This window comes from Myotis brandtii, unplaced genomic scaffold, assembly GCF_000412655.1.
Source record: "Myotis brandtii unplaced genomic scaffold, ASM41265v1 scaffold399, whole genome shotgun sequence".
NCBI classification, from domain to species: Eukaryota; Metazoa; Chordata; class Mammalia; order Chiroptera; family Vespertilionidae; genus Myotis; species Myotis brandtii.
In genome coordinates, this window is record NW_005365325.1 from 1,491,223 (window position 1) to 1,496,752 (window position 5,530).

Consider the following 5,530-nt stretch of genomic DNA (forward strand, 5'->3'; position numbering starts at 1 on the left):
TCTAACTCTCTATCCCTCTCCCTTCCTCTCTGTAAAAAATCAATAAAATATATTTTTTTAAAAAAGTAGTAGGCCAAACAATTTCTAATGCTGGGAATAAATAGTTTGTGTTCCAATCATCCAGAGTAGAGGAATCTTGTAATAAACACTTTGTTCCTATCAGTCAAAATAAAAACAGGGGAGCCTGGCCAGTGAATATTACTCTTCCTCTCTCCCCCCCCTCCCCCTCTCCCTGCCAGCATGCTAGCTGTAAGGGAGCTGAATTTATTGCTTGGTGGCTCAAGCTTCTGGTGTGTATGCTCCAGCAAGCAAAGTGAAAGCTGCTTCATCTTTTAAGACCCATCCCCTGGAATCATGAATTGTCACTTCCACCTGTTCTGTTGGTTATATGTGAGTCACTGACTTGGCCCAGATTCAAGGACAGGGAACATAGCTTCTACCTCTTGATGGAAGAAGTATAAAACAATTTGAAGATACGTTTTAAAAATGCATAAAATGGTGTAGTCTAGTACCAAATCTAATAACGACGTACTTTCAAAGTAGTGATGAGTATAAATGATATTTTGAAACATCTTAACAACTATAATTTGATACACAATAATCTATGATTTCTATTGGTGATTCTATATGGATACTGTAAACACAGTTATTAATACTACAGTAGTGCTAATAGGTACTGCTAGCAAACTATAATTTGTTGTCTGCATTTGTAAGTAAATGAAATGCTCAATTTCATTTAGAGGCTAGGGGAATAAAGAGATAACTATAACTAGGGGCATATAAAAGCAACATTTAGAGTCTATATGAAGTTAGAGAGTATGAATATGTAGGTAGAGACATAAATGTATGATGTGAAAATTTCAATTCCTCTTCTAGTGTTAAGGTGTCCTTATGAGGGACAAATAACTGGATTAATTCAAGGTAGAGGAATTGTCAATCAGGTGCATCAGAAGGGACAACGGACTTTAGAATTTTGTCAAGAAAGTCACTGGATGGTAAGAGTTATGAAAGAAGATGCCATGTTGGTTTGGCTTACTATAGCATTCCCATACTGTTAGTTGAGTAGTTGGAATGGTTAAACTTGTATGTCTCCCTCTGCTGGCTTCTTAGCTGTATTGCTCTTCAAAGCTCTGCCTAATATCCCAAATAAGGGTTCTCTCATGGAATCCCTGGAATATTTAGAATTGTTCATATTGTTCTATAAAGAAGCTCGCCCCTCAATTCAGAGCATCCCCATCAAAGCCATCAGTATCTTCTCTTACTATTGCCAATAATGGCTAATATAGAGAAGACAAAACATGTAGATACTAATGGCTTGACTCCTAATTTTCCTAGAGAGTAATTAGAAAGAAATGAGATATATGTAAACACTGCATTTTTGAATTAGAAGGCTTGGTTACGAGTCTTGGCTTTCCTTATTTCTTACTGGTTGTGCAAACTTTAGGAACTATTGCTTTTATATTGGTTGTGTAACATTACCATTCTAAGTTTAATCAACCTCTGAAGCTATGCAACAGAATTCTGGCTACTTTCCTAATTCTAATATTTTGTTATTCTAAGTGCTGTTGAATTACAAAAAAAATAATGATTTATTTCTGCTGTTTCTTTATACCATTTGGATCATTTTCAGACATGAGCAAAATGGCTAAAACCATTCCTGTTATCATCACCTTCCTTCCTTGATATTGTGCCAAACACACTGTGGACACCCAAATGAATTTTAATTGATAATTATTATGATGGCAAAAAAATCCCTGGGCTGGGGAGTGTTGGGGAGGGGGGGAGGTAAGAGATCAACCGAAGGACTTGTATGCATGCATATAAGCATAACCAATGGATACTGGGGGGATGGGGTGAGGACATGTGCTGGGGAGTAGGGGAGGTTTTAATTTGAGCCAAATTCTCTCCTGGTTATATGGCCAGTATTTTGAGTAGCAGCTGTGAACAGATCTGTATTTCCTTCCCCATGCCACCCCCACAACAGTCTGAAATGTTTGCTTCAAATGAGAAATACCCAAAGCCAAAAATGCAGTTTCAATCTGTCTTACTGCCCAGTCACTAGTTAAATTCTCTATATCACATTTCTTTAGATCAGTTGACTCTTAAATGCTATTGCAAGAAATGAGGATACAAAGTGGTGGGAGGGAAGACAGGAAATACAGGATCAAATAACAACTCCACTTCTTCTCAGTGTTATATCCATCGTTCAAGATTAAAATATAGCATGTCATGAAGTGTGAGCTGATTATTCCAGTGTTCCCAGATATAATAGATGTCCATAAATAGTAGCAAGAATAACTATAGCTACCAGTTATTGAGAGCTTACTATATGCCATACATATGCATATATGAAGGAGGTGTATACATACTAGTATATATTGAAGGATATTGTGATCTCCAATAAAAAAATTTATAGTAGGTTTTCGTCACCTTTCCTGACAGAGGACTCCTAAAATCCTTGGAATTTCCCAAGAGATAAGAATGATAAAGGTGTCTTTGTTATTCATAAAAAGACCTTTACAACAATACCAGAGTTTATGTTAGTGAGGAGACTATTAAAATGCCCCAAATGATGGTTGCCAGGGGAACCAACCATGTGATTAGAGGGGTGGAACCTAGGCCCCACCTCACCTCTGAGAGGGGAAGGGGGCAAGAGATTGAGCTCATTCAATAATGGCCGAGGACTTAATCAATCATGCTTACTTAATGAAGCCTGATAAAACCCAAAGGGATGGGGTTTAGAGAGCCCATCAGGTAAGTGAACACATGTAAGGTTCCAGGAAAAGTGCTGTACCCTAGAGAGGGCATGGAAGGCTTTGCACCTCTTCCCACATATCTTGTCCAGTGTGTTAGGGTCACCAAAGGAGGAATGCAGGAGGCCAAAGTGGTAAGGGATTATAAATGTATTAGAGGCCCAGTACACGAAATTCATGTGGGCGGAGGGTCGGGGGGAGGTCCCTCAGCCCGGCCTACACCCTCTTGCAATCTGGGACCCCTTGGGGGATGTCCAACTGCTGGTTTAGTCCCTGCGGGATCCCTCTCACATTCTGGGACCGCTGGCTCCTAACTGCTTGTCTGCCTGCCTGCCTGATTGCCTCTAACTGCCTCTGCCTTGGCCCCTGCACCTGGGACCTGGGCTTCCCTCCCTCTGGCTGGCTGCAGGCAACTGGGACTGCGGGTGGCTTCCCCCAGGCTGGGCCCCGGCTTTGTCAGGAAGGACGTCTGGAAGGACGTCTATCCATTCTAATTAACATTACCCTTTTATTAGTATAGATTAGGTCATCTGGAAGTCAGATGGGCTGAGCCCCAAAATGGCTCTAGCACCCAGGGACAGGGAGTTTGAGATTTTAAAGGACTCTAGGCGGACTTTATCTGGGTGGGGAATTCTCTCACAGGTCCTGAGGGGAAAGATAATGATCTTAGCAAGTGGAATGTGGTCTAAGCAAAAGGGTATGTCAGAAAGGTGGGGGGTGGGAGAATGGGAGATATCTGTAATACTATCGACAATAAAAAAACATTAAAAAAAAGGGAATGTCGGTTGTAAAGTGGTCTAAAGGTCAGTTTTCAGGGGCGGGAGTATGGATTCAATTATTTGATCTGACCTAACATTGTGCATCAGTTACATCAGTCTGTTTTTGAGTTATATACTTTTCTAATAAACCAGTAATCTAGTAAGTAAAATATTTTCCTGAATTCTTTGAGCTGCTTTCGTAATTCTGACAAATTTCCATGGGTCAGAAGCATATGTAACAACCTGGACATATGATTGGAGTCTGAAGTGCAGAAGGGGCATTCTTATAGGACAGAACCCTCAGCCTTTGGGATCTGAGGCTCTCTCCAGGTAGTGTCAGAATTCAGTTAATATAGTAGGACACCCAGTTGGTGTCAGAACTGTTTGGTGTGTGGAAAACCTACACATCTGGTGTCAGAAGTAAAGGATTATGTAGTGTAAAGGAAAACACAGGAGGAAGTGTGTTTTGGTTTTTTTTTTCATTCCCACGAGGCAGTAATGCAAAGAACACAGACATCCAACCCAGTAAGGGAAACCTGGAGTGCTTCCTGGAGGAGGGCCACCTGAGCTAAGTCATAAAGGTTGAATAGGGATGTATTCTACTCAATCTATTTCTTAATTTGCCCTGACCTCTTTCCTCAGCTTTTCTAGGGTCTTCTGTCCCCCATCTACATGGTTATGGCAAGAGCAGCCATTCAGTGTACTTGCCACAAATCTTTGTCCATGATTAGACACCTGAAATATACTAAGGCAGTGTTTCTCCCTATTAGTTTTTTTTAGTAACTGCATTATCATTTTTTTTCTTTTTCAATTACTGTTGGCATTCAGTATTATTTTATATTAGTTTCAGATTTGCAGTATAGTGGTTAGACATTTACATAATTTACAAAGTGATCTCAGTAATTCTAGTTCCCACATAGTGTCATACATTGTAATTATAATATTATTGACTATATTTTCTATGTTGTGTTTTACATCCCTGTATCTATTTTGTAACTACCAATTTGTAATTCTTAAGCCCTTCATCTTTTTACCCAGTCCCCGAAACCCTCTTCCATCTGGCAACCATCAGTTTGTTCTCTGCATCTATGAGTCTGCTTTTGTTTTATTTGTTTATTTTCTTCTTTATATTCCACACATATGTGAAATCATATGATATTTGTCTTTCTCTGTCTGACTTATTTCACTTAGCATAATATCTTCTAGGTGCATCCATGTTGTCGCAAATGCTAAGATTTCATTCTTTTTTATGGCCATGTACTATTCCATTGTATATATGTATCACATCTTTATCTAATCGTCTATTGATGGGCACTTAGGTTGCTTCCATATCTTGGCCATTGTAAATAATGCCAATTCAACATAAGAGTGCCTATATCTTTCCAAATTAGTGTTTTGGATTTCTTTAGATAAGTACCCAGAGGTGGAATTGCTGGTTCATAAGGTAGTTCTAGTTTTAATTTTTTGAGGAACCTCCATACTGTTTTCTATAGTGGCCACATCAATTTGCAATCCCACCAACAATGCAGGAGGGTTTCCACATTGTCACCAGCACTTGTTATCTGAAAGGTGTGAGATGATATCTCATTGTGTTTTTTTTGTTAATTTGCATTTGTCTGATAATTAGTGACATTGAGCATCTTTTCATACGTTTATTGGCCATCTGTACATCCTCTTTTGAGAAGTGTCTATTCAGGTTCTCTGCCTGTTTTTTAATTGGATTGTTTGTTTTGGTGTTAAGTTGTATGAGTTCTTTATGAATTTTGGATATTAATCTCTTACTGGATATATCATTGGCAAATATCTTCTCTCAATAGGTTAATTATCTTTTTGTTTTGTTAATGGTTTTCTTTGCGGCACAAAAACTTTTTAGTTTGATATAGTCCCATTTGTTTCCTTTGCCTGAAGAGATATATCAGAAAAAAATATTACTAAGAGCTATGTCAGAGAGTTTACTATGTTTTCTTCTAGGACAGCGGTTCTCAACCTTGGCTGCACATTAGAATCACCTGGGAATCT